The sequence below is a fragment of the Corvus cornix genome, chromosome 6 (assembly GCF_000738735.6).
Source record: "Corvus cornix cornix isolate S_Up_H32 chromosome 6, ASM73873v5, whole genome shotgun sequence".
Taxonomy (NCBI): domain Eukaryota; kingdom Metazoa; phylum Chordata; class Aves; order Passeriformes; family Corvidae; genus Corvus; species Corvus cornix.
Genome location: NC_046336.1, coordinates 22030599 through 22047076, shown reverse-complemented (window position 1 = coordinate 22047076; position 16478 = coordinate 22030599). Strand labels below are relative to the sequence as shown.

Sequence of the window (16478 nt, the reverse complement as noted above, 5' to 3'; positions counted from 1 at the left end):
ATTATGGATCAGGCCCACAGGACAGAGGAATAAAACATAGTTTCACAAATTGAGTTCATAGAGAAGTAGCAGTAACCAACAAAAACTACTTTATTCTCAGCCCAGAACTCTTGAGAAATATGCACAGTTAATTCTCACAATAAAAGGAAATATCCAGATTAGCCAGCCAAGTTTCTAGCACTTTTTTCTAGATTTGTCAGTTGACTTAGACTTCCCTGCTGAAACAAGAAAGAAACAACCATTAGGCTGTACTTTGTAAGAAGGTTTTGTTTGTACCTAATTTTCAAAACAATGCTATGCAGTAGGTAAGAGAACCTGCAGAATTGTACAATCTGAGAACCACGTGTTGAAGATGAGGTTATGCAGTAGCAGTCGTGGATGGTTATAAGCAGCAGCCATTGGCTTGTTTAACCTTATGCCAATTCATTAACCTCTTATTAAAATATTTATTGATATTTCACTAAGATTTTTAGTAATGAAAACTTTTTCTTTTCTTGAGAATATGCACCCTGGTTCACATGCTAATGGTGATACACAGTCAGGAAAGGCCTCACCCGGCATCCCAGACACGGCACTGAAGCCTTGTAATCTCAAAATGCAGTTTGACACACACTTCAAATACAGCAGCCTGGATACAGCATGTGGAGCTTACTGTGGAAAATCCCAACCACCTTGGACCTCATAGCTAACTTGGAAACTTTTCTCCTCTTTTTTTGATCTTACAGTAAGTACAAGTCTGACTTAAAAGAAAATGAACTGAAAAAACATTAAGCTTCACCATGTGGAAAAAAAAGCAGGTGAAATAACCTCAAAGGTGCAGCAGCACGATGAGTATTTCTGTTTATTCCATATTTTAATTCTTATAAAAGCTTAGCAAGACGTTGAATACAGTTCTTCCCTACTGTTAATTATTCATTATGAAAAAATACATATGTTAGTGAAGCTACAGAACTGTCCACACTGTCACAAACAGAAAAAAGTTCTAATTTTAAGGTAACCACAGGTCTGAAAATCTTTTGTTACCTGGAAAGTTTGAGGGTGTCTGGTTTATATTAACATTTTTTAATTGCTCTATTTAAGCAGAAAAGATAAGACCAAAACCTTCATCAACTAAACAGGTGAGAAAAAAAGAAGACTTGACAAGTCCACTGATTTTAGAGATTTTATTTCAAGCTTAATGACCACTTATATATAATGAATACATATATTTCATCATACTGGCCCATAAACTGACATATTGAAAATAATATTTTCAAATTGTTATCTACAAGGAAATTTATTAGCATTCATCTTCTCCCTCTAGTGAATGGAAATGCATGTTAATTCTCTTCCACATTTACCACTTCAAATTGTATTCACTGTACAGTATAATAATTTGTCTTTCAGTGGAAAGATAAGTAAATGTGTTTGTAAAAATTGTTCATAATGATCAGTCCTTACTGCTATTTATACTGGTTATGTTAAAATATAAAGAAAGTCCTACCTAACACTTCTAAAATGTCATTCACCTGCAAATTTCATGACATTTTACATATATAAACCAATTAAGCACTACTATACCCATCTCAATTAAGCATTAATATCCCAATTTTACAGTTAGTTACACTGAGGATAGCTTGAAAGGTTGGCTGTCTTGCTAATACCACTCAGGAGTGGGGATAAAACCCAAGAAGGATAATCACTTCTCCATGTGTAATTAAAAATGAAAAGTATTTTCCAATCTTGTAGAATGGAAAATATAAAAATAAAAGGTAAAATCAATGGACAAAAGTTTGGGCTCTTACAGTACTTCTGTCTTTTCTTGTGAAACAAACTATTGCTTTACAAACTTCTTGGAGAGAGATGAATACGTGTGCCAAAGAGATTTCTACAAAAGTTCCACAAGATGTGGTCCTTTAGATCAAAGCAAAAACTGTGGCCCAGAAGTACAGCCCATACCAACCTTGCCTCTCCCCACCCCCAAGCCAGGCTAAGCATCTCATACTGAACAGAACTTCCACTTTGTACCATTTGGAGAGGGTTTTTCAGCTGACTCCCTTAAAGTAAGTCCAGGCTACTTTATACTTGTTTTAACAACAAAAATCAATGTATCCAATTAACACAATCATATAGTGTCCCATCATATTAATTCTATCAAATTTGCCAGTCTAATGCCACTAGGAAATAATTTTATTTCAATTTTATATTCTGATGTGCAAAATAAAGGTCATCCTGTTTATCCTGTTGCTGAGGCACTATAATCTATCACTGATTACAAAACTGGCAAACCAGTGTGTTTGAAGGTGCACATCCTAAATGTAACCCTTATTAGCAAGCATAACTGCATAGCTTTTCTGTATGCTTTTAGTACTAATATCTAGTACTCATAATTTACTGGTTTATAAGTGCTTTTTTATTAATACCTAAACTTATAATACTTTATTGCTTTTAGTCCTCTAACTTGATATGGAAACAGCTATGGGGGTTTCTCATTTTGTATCAGATTTCTGCATATTCTGTGTGGGTGAAGAAAACATACTAGCTACTTTGCTATATTGTGCTGCTACCACACCTCTAAAAGGGGTCAGTGACAAATTATGATCTCTTGGCATTCACTGTCTTGCAGATTTTGCACCAAATGAGGCAGGGATGATACAGAGGTGATATCATTTAATCTTCATGTTCTATCCTCAAGACTGTCATCATGTCCATGAACTAAACAACAGAACCAAGAGTGTAGAGACAATCTCTGTTCTGGCACTTCATTTTTTTCTATGCCCAACCCTGCATGCTTAATGTTCTTTTATTTGAGAGTCACTATGGTTGTCATTGACATTCTGAGCCAGATACTTAAGAGTTCATCTATAATGCCCTTGTATTTCTTCCTTGTAAGAGAAGAAAGGGTCAGCTCCAAGTCCTGTTTATGTGGAATGGACTGATTTCCAAACTGGCTCCACAACTGTCCTTTACCATCTCCAGCCATGGGCCATTCTAGTATTGTGCATATCTTGTAATCACTTAATCAATGCCTCATGTCTAACATGACCTCTCAGGTGTGCTCTGTAAAAGCAATCTGACCCAATGTATCAGTTAGTGACAGCTCCCAGCATGCCAAAAACCTGTTAGAGGACACCTAGAGGACAGCCATAATGCTGTCGTGTTTGACAGCCCCAGCTCCTTCAAGAGGGAAAATCAGCCTGGCATAAAGGAAGTCTGGAACACCAGTTTTCTACCCCTGCACAGTCTATCAGCTAGAACTTCCTGAGGCCATGTAGGCTGTCATCCACCCCAGTGCAACAGATCTTTTGATATTCTAGGGCCCACACTGAGGACAGGTAACTGGAGAAACCTGTAGCTGTTAAAGATCTTTTTTTTTTCCCCTGGAGTACTTCATAATATTCCACAAGCAAGCATACATAGGCCTTCTGGGACGATATAAGGGCACTACTGACATCCTTATCTTTTCAGTAGGCAGCTTTCAGGGTTTTTCCTTCAAGATGCTCATCTCCGTGGCCGGAAGCAGCCACGTCAAGGTGCCACCAAGTCACCTCTTCTTGTGTGCTACTGAGAAACTTTTCCTCAGCACTGGCCTGGGCTACTTCCAGCAAGCCAGATCTTCTCAGGTTTCGTTTCATACCTGTGTGTCCATACAACATCATAGTTTTGTTTAGTCATTGGTTAAAAGTCAGAAGGCTAAAAAATTAAAGGCCACATTACTTTCAGACAGATTTCTACAATTTGGTGTGAGACATAAAATGTGTGGCACATGTCTGATGGCACTAAAGGGACACACGAATATCCAAGGCCTTCTGGATGTTAGTGTACCTCACATGAACAGAGAAAATTAAACCCAGCATGAGTCTGTATGATCCCAATGCAGTACGTGATGAAGTGAACTGCCTGCTAAACCAGCCTCAAACTTTCTGTTAGCAGGAAGGAAATTACTTGTTCCAGGGGGAAGCCTAAAAGTGAACAGTGTACACAAGCAAAGCCTGAGAGTATCTTAAACTGACAGGGTAGGCTTGGCACACCTCAAAGTCATGGGAAAGCTGAAGAAAAGCTTTTTACCAGCTCCCAGCAGTGACAGTTCACCCTCCCCCAGAGCAGTCACTCTGGGTTCAGCACCACTGCAGCCCACATTGTGCCTGAGCTATGCTCTTTCCTTCACTTGAGATATTTCTCCATACATCTCTATCATTTAAGGATTCCCCACTATTAGGGAAAACAGAGTTATCATTAAGGTTCCTCTCCAACTCATTGATACCTCACAATTCACACACAGGGATGAGGGGAGGGCTTTTTCACTTTGTAAGCAAGAAAAATCTGGTTTACTGTTTGACTTGAAGCAATCAAAAAAGCTAAACTGGTTTTATACACATTTTTATAATGCAAGACACTTGCAGTGTTTCAGGTATAATCAAAGCACTCAGGTTAGTTCAGCAATTTGCACAAGTCATTTAAGTTATGCTAGAAATGTATTATGACCAAAATGTTGTTGCTAGAAACCAACACCCTAAAAAACACTTACTACTGAGAAATTATTTTCTCCACTTTTATAAATTATCCTAGTGTTGTTCCTCATCCATGACTGACAATAATACCTGAGTGACATGCATTATGCATTAAATATATTTATGATAATTCAGATCTATTTGTATTAAACAGTGATATCGTATATTCACTTAAGATTTTAAAATGTTAAAGTTGATAGCATACATATCAGAATATCATAGATTAGATTATAGTGGATATCTTCAGGCAATTTTATTTTATATGGAATAGAAGGATGGAAGACTAAGTATTTTTAATCCAAATACTGTACTCACAACTAACCTAAACTGACAAAAATCAAGAACTTCACACCTGAACTTGTCCCTTAAGGGTGAAGCAAAAATCCTTAGCAGGAAAAGGGCAAAGAATCAAAGCCATCCATAATATATGAGCAGAGGTAAAAAATTCAAATAACTTTACATCTGGAAGCTCAAACATGGAGCCAGTAACCACTACTGTCTAAAAGCCTGTATCAAAGATGTTGCCACTCTCCCTCCAGCTGTTAAATAATCTGTGAGCTGCATTCATAGGCATCCCTATCGCAGAGGTCCCATCACACGACCGATATTTTTGCAGAAACAACAGAGGATATGAATGAACTGTTCTCTAATTATTCTGGCAAGGCAGGGGAGGACATTCTGCACTTCATTCTCTGGTGTCATCAATTTGATGTCTTTAGAACTGTTAAATTAATTTTTCTGTACTTCAGGAGTCTGTTTCAATTCTTAATGTTATAAGGATGAAATTCACCCTGCCTTTCAAAGTCTTATGAAGTCCCCAGTGCCACAGATCTTTTAATATTCTAGTGCCCACACTGAGGACAGGTAACTGGAGAAATCTGTAACTGTTAAAGATCTTTTTTTTTTTCTGGAGTACTTCATAATATTCCACAAGCAAGCATACATAGGCCTTCTGGGAAGATACAAGGGCACTACTGATAAACATTTGATCTATCTAGAGACATGCAGCCAAGATGTGTAAAAAATACCAAACCATCTTTAGCCCAACACTCCTCCAAGAGGTAGCACTTTTTTTGTGTGAGTATATACTACAAACATAAATATATCCTACCCTGGATTGGGTATTTTGGCATCCCATGATTATTTACTGTTCACTGTAAAAATGTTACTGCTTTCATTACTCCATAATAAATATATAAATAGAACTACAGACTGCCACAGGAAAGAACCGTATTTCCTTTCAACTTTTCTCTCCGTTACACCAGGTTGCTCACCCAGAACTCAGCTGAACTAATCTTGTCCTTTGCTAATGCACATAACAGATTTTCATGCCATCCAAGTCATAGAAATTTCAAATGTTGGCCAAAAAAATCAAGATCAACTTATCTCCATATCCACAACTGAGGTCCAGTTGTCTTTATTGCACAAATTATTTTAAGAGGCATATTGAAAGAAGGGGACAGCCAGGAATAGCTTTTACCTTCATGATGAAGAGCCCATTACAGTTCCACATTTGTTTATAGGAGTGCTGTAATTAGAAATATACCATTTCAAAAAATCCTGGCTACTCTACATAGTTTTCATGATGAGTAACAAAAAATGGCATCAGGGTTTAATTTTTTCTCCTTTGGTTTATGAATATTACTTATTATTAACAACAACAGATCCAAATGGATACCAACAGTCCGGAGAAAATGAAGCACCTTTTTTAATTGGGTTGTTATGTTTACTGTTTTTCTTAAATATCATCATTTTGGTTCAACCATTCCTCATTCTTATTAACATACTTTGATATTAAATATCCATAATAAATATGAAGGCATCCCACTTAAATTTGGGAGGTTCCATTACAGATCATGTGGGAATGTGGGAATGAGACAGTGGGTGATTACTGAACCGAAACAGCTGCTTACCACTGTGCAATTGTTTTCATATAGAAGTAAATGAGAAAATTTCATCTTTCAGTCCATGGAGAGAAGGTGCAAGCCCTAACTGAAGTAGCCACAATGCTATTACATTATCTCTGTCTTAGAGCTATTCAACCAAAGAATACTCTTATACAGTGTTAATAAATTACATTTCAAAAATGGTGTTTGCTAATTGATTTTACCCTGTATATTAATGACATTCAAACAAGACTACCAGTGCTATATAATAATAGCATTTGTACTTTTGTCCTACTAGCATAATTATTCAGGATTTCAAGGTCATGGGTAAAAACACCATATTGTAAAAATATAAATCAAACAATAAGAACATTAACTCCAAATATTATAGAAATATGTGGCAACTACTAATTCAAAGAACCAAACATATGTCCTCATTACATGCATAAGTTGTATTACACCATTTCATGAATTTGAAAATCAGAGGAGGAATAGGAAACCTTGATGATGCATGTTTGTTTCTGGTGACTGAGTAATGCAAAACAGAACTTGCAGCAGCACCAGCATATTTAATTCTGACAAGAAATCATGGCATTCAAACAGGAATGAGATGATCCTCTTGATTTGACTATGCTATTATACAGCCAGCCACACTGCATATTGTCAGAGCTTTTCTACAGGCAGGGTGAGATTATGTTCTTGTATTTTTATGCCATGGTAATGCACTAAAGCATTTACTGTCTTATCCTGATTACAACTCTTTGTAATTGAAAACTAAATACCAGGACTCTGTTCTACAGATACAGAGCTGCAAAATATAGTTGAATGCTGTTAATGGTAAACCTGGAAATGAAACTTAAGTGTCGCTAACTCTGTCCAGTCTCTGTCCTTCTATGGCCACAGTTTAAGAAGTTTACTTGAACAGACTTACTTACTGTAAGGACTTGTGTCTTTAATCGCTACCCATGACACTAAATGTAGTACATTTATCAGAGCTGGGAATACCTGAATGAAACTGGTCAGGGGAAAAAGCCTCTTCACACTCCTATGCTACTGCCTACTTCGTCATCCATTAAGGATATGAACTTTCTGTGAATGATGTAGACAAAGAAGAAAGAAATCTGTTTGGGGTGGGTTTACTTATGGGAAAGAAATTACATAAAGTAGAACACTCTGCTCGGTTAATGAAAAATAAAAATTACAATTAGATGAAATAACGTGTGCTTAATCATTCTCAGCAAACATGCAAAACCCTCCGTAGAAAGTACATTGAATTTAGAAGAACAAATTTTCATTGTTCAAGTGGTGAGAGTACTGATGAAGAAGAGATGCTGCTACAGGCACTGGTTTGGCTAATGCCTTTTCTTTTAAACATGGGGAATTTTGCAAGCAGAGTTTGTGTTATCCCTTCATAAGTAACCCTCAAAAGTTCCTTTTGACATCTTGTAAGATTTTAAACTAATCATGTAAGTGTTTTCTTCCCACCTTACTGGTGGCTCAGCCATTTTGTCTCACTTGACCACGGGATAGGAGTGGCTGTGTGCACACTTTAAAGCTGAACTTATATTTTCTAATATTTGGCACATTTTCTTACTATCTTTTCTTTCTTTACCTCCAGGTAAGCCACATAGCACAACAATGAGCAAAGAGGTAAGACTCCAGTTGAAATGATGTAATGCTGAAAATTAAATTTACACACAAGTGTTCCGAGTCTGGGTCATAGCTGGGTCACTCCTCTGAGTGGGAGGCAATCCAGCAAGGAGCACTGGATAATGATTTCTCTAGGCTGAGGCCCCTTTCAAGAAATATAGCACAAAGCTTTACCTTGATATCTGAATCTAATCTGATTCAATGTGTGTAATTACTGGTATTTGTTGTGTGGTAGTAAGGAGTGATATTATTTTGTTATATGCTGTATTATGTCTCCTGTTCCTTTCAACCTACTAGCACCCAGAAATAAGCTTTCCAGTATCTGAACCCTTACCCAGAGATAGTGGTTTAGATAAGGACTGGCTGGCTGAGGCTTTTTACAAAACACATACTGTTTAGAGTTGGGGGGATTAATTATTTTTCTTGAACAAAGAATGGAGTTTGTCTTGGTTGTTTTGGCACCACTACACATGGCCAGTGCTATTTTTTCTTAGCTGTATTTATCTAATGTGTTCATTTCCTTCCAGGTAGAGCTATCACACACCCCATCATAACCCTGAGATGAGCTTTTCTGTAATAGCTTCTAAGTGGGTTCCGATGGTAAGAAGTGCCTGCAGAACATCTCTGCTCACATACAACTAAGCAGGCCTTCAGAGGAGACTCACAGGCTCTTCCAAGCACTTCATGCTGGTGCAACAGGCTTTGCAAAGCATCTATGAGTCTTAAAAACACAATCGCATCAAAAGGTAAAGCAACCCATATGATTTCCTTCTGTTGCGCCAGTTGTCAGACTCTTGCATGTTGCGTCGCCAATGATTTTGCACTCTACCTGCAAGGTTTCCTGCTGCCACCTGACAATTCTGCAGTCAGCCACAGGCTGACAACAACAGCACCAAGAGAGCGACTGTCAGGGCCATTTTGCATGAAGCACACGCAGCTCCTACCCAGTGAAGCCCTAATGTGTTGATTTACAGAGTCCTCTTGGCTGACATGGGAAAATGAGTCTGGTCATGGTTGATTTAACATTTTATGGGCAAAGAGTCAGCCTGCTATAGAAAGTTTGGACTAGTGCAAATATTTTACACATTCACACACAAGTCCACGGGAAAAAATATTCAATATACTCTGTGGTTTTGATGCTCACATCCCTCGAGCTCTACTGAAAATAACATGAGTTTCAACTAATTAAATACAAAGGTGTACGTTACGGGTCAGACCTTGAGGCTGAGTAAGCAGCTCCCGGTCTGCGGGCACAGCCGCCCGAGGCAGGAGGAGCTCGACCAAAGGCTGCGGTGGGGCGCCGCGAAGACACGCGGGAGCACCCGCGGGAGCAGCGGCGAGTGCCCCCGCGCAGCGCCGGCCCCGCGCCAGCTCCCTCCCGCAGCCCCTGCCCAGGGCCGGGCACGTCCCGCCGGCCCCGCTCTGCCCGCGGCGGGGGGCGGGCGCAGCCGGCGGGCGGGAGGAGCGGACACGGGCGGCTCCGCCCGCCCCGGCGGAAGTGTCGGTGGCCGCGGGGGTGCTCCGCGGCTTTGGGCGGCGGCCCCGGCCCTGGCGTGCCGTGGGCGTTTGCTGCTCGGGTCTCCCCGGCGAGAGGGTGGAATGACTTTCCCCGTAATCAGCTAAAGCAAACCAGCAGCGGAGCAGCCGCCCGCCCTGCGCTGCTGGTGTGCTAGTCCCGAGCCCGCCACCTGAGCGGGCAGGTACCGCCGTGCCGGGCAGGGGCAGCCCCGCCGCCTGCCCCGCGCTGCCGCGGAGAGCCGGGGGAGCGGCGAGAGACGGGCGGGTCCGCGGCCGCCGCGACGGGGCGGGGGCGAGAAGGGCCGGGAGAGCCCTGGCCGCCCTGCCCGACCGCCGGGCGGCCGAGCCCGCTCTCATCAGCCCCCTCTCCCGCCGGCACACCGGCACTCCCTCCGAGACGAGCGCAGCTGGACGGAAAATAAATACGGAAGAAAAAAAACCAAAAAAGGCTGTCAAATCTACCTCCGGCTAGTTCATCGCCCGAAAAGAAAAGGGGGAAAACGCGTATGTCTGCGTGGGGTGCCAGGAGAAAGATGAGTGTTACTTTCATTAACCTAATGGTAATTGCAAAAAGACTCCCTTTTTGTCAGCTTCACCTAATCAAAACCGAATATCTGTATGTGGCACTGACAAAATCAGTAAAACTTCACCTTCGACTTTATTGATCTGAACAGACAGGCAGAGTTTTCTATGGTGTTCAATTTAGGGAATTAAAAAAAATCACTCCGCTAACAGCATTTGGTACATTTCTAACCCATATGTCACCTCAGTGCTTTAAATAATTATATTTGCATGCAGGGAGTGATTCATAAATATGTCAGGATTGTGAAATATAGGCAGGCATTTCAAACTTTCTATTTAAAAAACATGAATTATGGCCACGAAAAATGTGTTCCCATTTAAGGGTGATACGAAGTATTTGGTGTCTAGTACGGAGGCCCATCCATCATATAGACAATAAAGAGAGTTTTTGCCTGACGTTGGAAATTTATGGTTGCCCTTCTCTGCCCTAATAACTCAAGCATTGTGTCAGCCTGTGACAGCCTTTGCAGAAAAACAGCAACCCTGTTATCAATCAAAAAGCCCTTTTACATTTTTAGCAAAACTCTGATCATCCAGACACCCTTTTAATGTATATATTACATCATTATAGATCATTCTGCACTTTTACTGCAACTCAACAAAATGATCCATCACTTCAGGACCGTCCTGATGAACGCTGATGTAAATTATTTGCACGTCGCTAGTACAGTACAAAATGAAAAATGTACTTTAGGTGGAATTAATTTTAGAGTGTAAAAAGCTAAAAATGGAAGCAGTGGGGATTAGAGGAGACCTAAATGCATCATTAGGGATAACTGAAAACAAGCTAATAGTTATTAAAAATTAAGATTATTTTAACCTTTTGGGATCGTGGACCTAGACTATTTCAAGAAAATAGCTAAGATATATTGCATGCTTCTTCCTGCCCCTGCCAAACATAGCTGTCGTGTAACTGAGTTCAGGATCATTGTTCATTTGTCATTTGGGTGTTTAGATAAGGTTAATTATTGGGGTTCCAATGCCTTTTCCAGCCATATCCTTAAAACTCTTCCTCATATCTCAAAGGATGCTGTTCCTACATTGTACCTCCCTGCTGAAGACGCATCTGGTTGATCTGCACAGTTTCCATAACAAAGTTGTCAATAAACACTCTCTACATTTGGAATCTGAGTGAGGAAGCTGGAGATCGCCTCCATTGTGTGCCATGGTTAATTTCTGAGGGATTACTGTAACCAAATATGTGCTTAGTTGGTACAATTCTCTCCCGTAGCCTCCAGGCTTTCGCAGAAGATAAACACAAAGATGCCTTTATGATTGCTGAGATGGAATGATCAGACCAAGGTGTTAAAAAAGCTACAAGTTTTGGTTTTTTTTTTTTCATTCTTAGAATCTAGACACCAAATACCAATTCAAGTTACTTATGTACAAATTAGGAAACGTGTTCACTCGCTTTGGGCTCGATCATTTTAGTCGTAGTACATTTAAGAACGTGAAATGACACTAAAAATCTCCATGCACTTAACAGGAAACATACCCAGTCTTGCTCGTGTCATTGCAATCATTTGACTTGCTCTCGCTCTCTCCCTCTCCCTCTAGAAAGTTACCTTAAGGCGTATTTTAAATAACAGCTGTTTGCATAAGAAACACCTTAAACATAAAAGAGGGTAGATTTGGAAAATAGCTGTTGGCAAACGGGTTTCGACAAGGGAGTAAAAATTTTCACACTCACACATGAAACAATGTCAAGAGGGAAATCTGTCAAAGGGCTAAAAAGAGAAAGGTTGGGGTGTTTTTTTTTTTATTATTATTAGGTGCATTAATCTCTTCCTTATCTCGGTGTAACAAAAGGAACAAAATTAGACAAACGCATTTGAAAACATTCTAGGTGAAGGTGTCTTTCCGAAAGCAGTAAGCAACCAGCCAAACAAGCAAACAAAAGTGATTTTCTACTCGTTTAGTAAAAATACCACTGACTACTAAAATTCACGTTCGCTTAAACGTGACTATTATTTTGAAGATGGCTCTGAAATTATCACCGCTTATAAAACGATTACCTGCATCTCATGCAGAGTAAAATATATATTGCTTCTATGTGTTAGGAAAGTAATTACAATCATAAGGGTAAATATTTTCAGGTACTATATGAACAGGGAAGAGGTTTGGAAATCTTACTTTATGTTGGCAAGCTTTCAAACTATTTGCTTTAATAACATTCTGGAATAAATACCCCACACCTCTGCTGGATACCTGGGCAGATGCATCAGTTATTAGCTGAGCACATGCAGTCTCGCATTTAAAAAAAAAAAAAAAAAAAAGGGGGGGAAAAGAGCCTCTCCCCAAACGTACGAGTTCGTGGTGGTGTATTTCTGATAACCCATCACATTTCTTATCTTCTTATACAAAGTACTATCATTCTTGTGAGGGAAAAAAAAGGGGGGGGAAGAAGATGCACCATCTACAAAAATGCATTGCAATGTATATCTTAATAAAAACATTGGGGTAGATAGTGAAATGCAAGTACTATCAAAGGAAATAAACTTGATGCACCGGATGGACAGACAGGTAACTGAATTGTGTTACGCATAGAAACACAACCCAGACACAACTCAGCAACTATGCGTCTGCTAATTAAAATCTTAATCTTGTTCGAAACGATAGAAAAGAAAGGAGGGAGAAAGAAAAAAACAAACATGCTAAACTAAAGGGCCTGTAGGGTTGTTGCTGTTCCGTTTAAAAGACTAAATGCCCTTTTCCAACATGATCTACAGAAGCTGACACTTAAATGGCAAGAGAGCAAGCTCGCAGAGTAGGCACACTGGTGTCGAGGTTTCTGCAGTTCCCTCTCCCGGGGGAAAAATAGTCAGTCCGGGTTTTTTGGGTGATCCTGACCAGGGTTTGCAGCTCGCCAGCCTGACCTGTCAAGCGGATTATTTTAGAGGGAGATTAATAGGGGAGGCGGGCTGCAATAATAATCGTTTTGTTTGATGTGACAACTTTGATAGGCGTTGATTTACTTACAAACTGATAGGCTTTTAATTGAGCGCCTCCATCCAGCTTGAGATGAAAGGAAAACCGCATTGAAAAGCTGCCCGAGTGCCCTCGAGCCTCAATACTGATTAGCCATCTCGACAGTGAATAGTTCAAGGCATTTTCAAACTTTTTTTCCTCTCTCGCTCTCGTTCTCCTCTACTCCTCAAATATCTGCCAGCCCACTCCTTTTTAAGAGAAAATAAATCATTTCCATTGTGTGCAAATAAAATCGACTTGACATGCTTGCCAATAGCTGGTAGGTAAAGGAAAGTGTGGACTGGCACTTGTTAATTAATTCCTCCTTTGCTCTCCTTTTTTTTTTAAGTTACAGTTTTCCTTTGTAAGAGGAGGAAGACGGGTTCCAACCCTTGGAATTTTTTTTTCAAAGGAATGAAAGCAACAGCCACCAAAACTTCAACAAGACTACACAAGTAAATGCCAAACAGCAAACCGTCTGCACGGACTCATTAAATAAGAATCCCTCGCGAAGGTAACGAGCAGGACAGAATCCCTCTTCTTCGGCTCAAGAGAGGAAAGGAGCCCGCAGCAGGCAAATCACAAACTCCGCACCGCTTTCAAGCTGCAGCCCCGCCGCCCGCCCGATCCTACGCGTGTGCATCCTAACTCCGAGCCCCTCATTGGGAATCGTTTTCCGCGTGTGTTAAGCGCAGTGAATAAGCTCTCATAGCTCAAAAATGCTTTGGAGGGCGCAAAGGGGAGGAGATGTCTTGGGGCTGATTTTTTTACAAGGTTCTACATAAAAAAGTTTACAGTACTGAGTGCGATTTAAATCTCATTTCAAAGGCTGAGTGGAAAAAAAAAAAAAAAAAGCGAATGAAAAAGCAGTCCTCTGAAGTTGCTAATTAAATTACCCTCTGATGCTTCTACTTCAGCCAGAAAGATCGGGGTTCGTGCTGTTCCCCCCGCTCCGTCCCCCGCTTTTCCCGTCGGTGCGCTGCCTGTTTTATACACGTACCGGCTATCGCCTTTGCTTCCCTGGCTTACAAGTAAAACAACCCTTTCCCGAAATCACCCTCACCTCCACAAGAAAAGAGAGAGGGGAGGAAAAATGGGGAGGGAGAACCTTCCCACAGCTGACTCTACCTTAAGACAATTAATCTTTAGTCTTTCACCCTGGGAGGCAGGATAAATACAACGAGAAAACAGATAGGAGTCTCCCCGGTCCTGTAAGGAAAACAGCTGTTCCAAGCACTTTAATGCAAATGAACACAAATGAAGGTTTCAGCTTTTTTTTTTTTTTTTTTCTTCCAGAGTTTTACTGCACTCCATTTATCAATTGGACTTGACAACAAAAGAAAGAACTGGGGGAAAACCTGGGGCAGATTCAAGTCACTTCCACTCTAGATAAAGGAAAGGGGGGGGAGTTCCTTGAGGGCAAGTTGTGGGTCTTGTCAGTCCTACTGCAATATCGTGGGGTTTATGCAAGATTCTGTCTCTACCTCCTCCCCCCGTCTTTTAATTTTGTCTGTCTTGCAAGATACCGCGGTGATTGCAAAATGAAAGTACGTTTATGACTCTCCACTGAGAAGTTATGCCAATAAACCTTATCTTTCAGAGAAAATATAGAAATTAGGAGGTTTGTTAAAATTAATCGCATCTTTATTGAAACTAGAGGAGCCCCGCATATTTAGCCTACTCTATGCACTATAGTAAAAGAGTAAAGTGGTTTAAATAAAATACAGCAGATATACTTACTGCGCTGCAAGATTTAAAGGGTACCGCTTGGCGGGGGCGGGGGAAGGGGGGGGGATAGCGAGGAAAACCTGCCTTACATATACCTCGTAAGAAGAGCAGGTCGTTAAAGACTATCTGACACATCTGTTTAGGGACTGGGGCAGATCGGTGTTTCAAGGGAAGAAAAAGGACTTGGTTCAGCAGATCTAAACGTGAGAAAGTGAAAGTCCTTCCTCTCGTCCAACCCTTCCAGGATCAGCGCCTGTTCTGGTTGGAGTCCAGGTCAGGAATTGGACGCGACCCCTAAAGCACTTGCCTTGTTCTTCACTTGTCAAACGTGTTTTATCTCTAAGTGACCTTTTTGTTAATGTTGTAGATTGTGTGGGCCACCATGTCAGATCCGGAAACAAAAGTAAAAGATTGATTAACACATTTTGCCTGTGAAAAAATGTTATGGGATGAGGAGGTGGGGGGGATAGTGGGAAGCAAAGTACAAAGAGAAAGGAAAAAGGCAATCCAGCGCCTTGAAGGGCTGCGGATTCCTCTCGGGGCATCCGCCGGCACCGGTAAAAATGGGGTTGAGGGCAGAGGACTCTGTATCCTTCGGGAGCGCACAGACACAAAGCAGGACGTATGTAACGCCCGGGTGGATACCGCGTGCATACCCACAAGGCTCCCAACACAGCCTAGCTGAAAATCAAACACATAAATGGCGAACCAGTACTCTCGTTAGGGCGAGGGGCCGCCTCCCCAGGCCCCCGCTGCCGGCGACCGGTTCAGCCCGGCGGGTGCAGGGACGAAGGACACTTTCGAAGAGGACCAAGAGGTAAGGGGAAGAGGAGCCCATCAGCCCTCCCCGACAGGGCGATGAGGGGCTGGGGAGGGCTACCGGGTCCTGGCAAACAAATCCAGTTTACTCCAAGGATTTATTCCGAAAATTAAAAGGCTTTTTCTCCCGAGGAGCCCGTCTCTCCCTCTGTTTTCCTTCCTCCCTCTCTCTCTCTCTCCTTCCCCCTTCAAGTCACACCAGGCTTGTAATCAGCAACAAAAGCTGACATAAATCAAGGGCGGATTGACAGGGGCTGACAAATAACTGATTGATTGCGGTTGGGGAGCACTGACAATTGACGGCGGGGCGGAGAGTCCCGAAAGGCGGCGGCGGGCTGTGCGTGACAGCCCCGCGTGTGACGACCTCCCCCAATCCCGCCGCGCTCCCCGCGCCGCCGCAAGCCGCGCTGCAGCGCCCCGGCTCCCGCCCGCTGCCGCCGGCGACGTGCAGGCCGGCGCTCTGCAGGTTCTCGTCCGAGCCTCCCCCGCGCTGTGAGGCGGGAGGGGCGGGAAAAGCTCCCCGCGCCCTTCCGCGGATCTCAGAGGGGACGCGGCGCAGCGGCGGCTCCGGAGCGGTCCCGGCGGGCCGACCCCGGGCAGGGGGAGCGCGGGCCGGGCCCGTGAGCGCCGTGCGTGGCGGGCGGCAGGTCGTGCTCGGGGCGGTGTGCGAGCGGCGGGGGCGGGCGGGGGGAGGGCGGCGGAGCCCGCGGCCGCCCCCCGGCAGGCGCGGCGCCCCCAGCCCCGCGGCCGCTCCGCCGCTGCCGTGCGAGCCGCGCTGGCTGCGGAGGAAGAAAAACGTTCGCAGCGCGTGATGTGAAACACAGAATTAACGCCCATC

The 16478-nt window shown here is 42.5% G+C and overlaps 1 protein-coding gene across 3 annotated transcripts in view; it reads right to left on the bottom strand.

Moving 5' to 3' along the window:
• Window positions 1–16478, bottom strand: part of LRMDA (leucine rich melanocyte differentiation associated) — a 659079-nt gene that overhangs the window by 624999 nt on the left and 17602 nt on the right. Inside the window, exon 1 of one of the 3 annotated variants that reach the window (XM_039554353.1) lies at window positions 14917–15958. The exons of 1 other annotated variant lie outside the window; for it this stretch is intronic. The gene's annotated coding sequence lies outside the window, so the exon portion shown is untranslated. Of the gene's footprint in view, window positions 1–14833; window positions 14880–14916; window positions 15959–16478 lie in introns of those variants that run through there. One more of the 3 variants, XM_039554352.1, reaches the window with a different exon arrangement.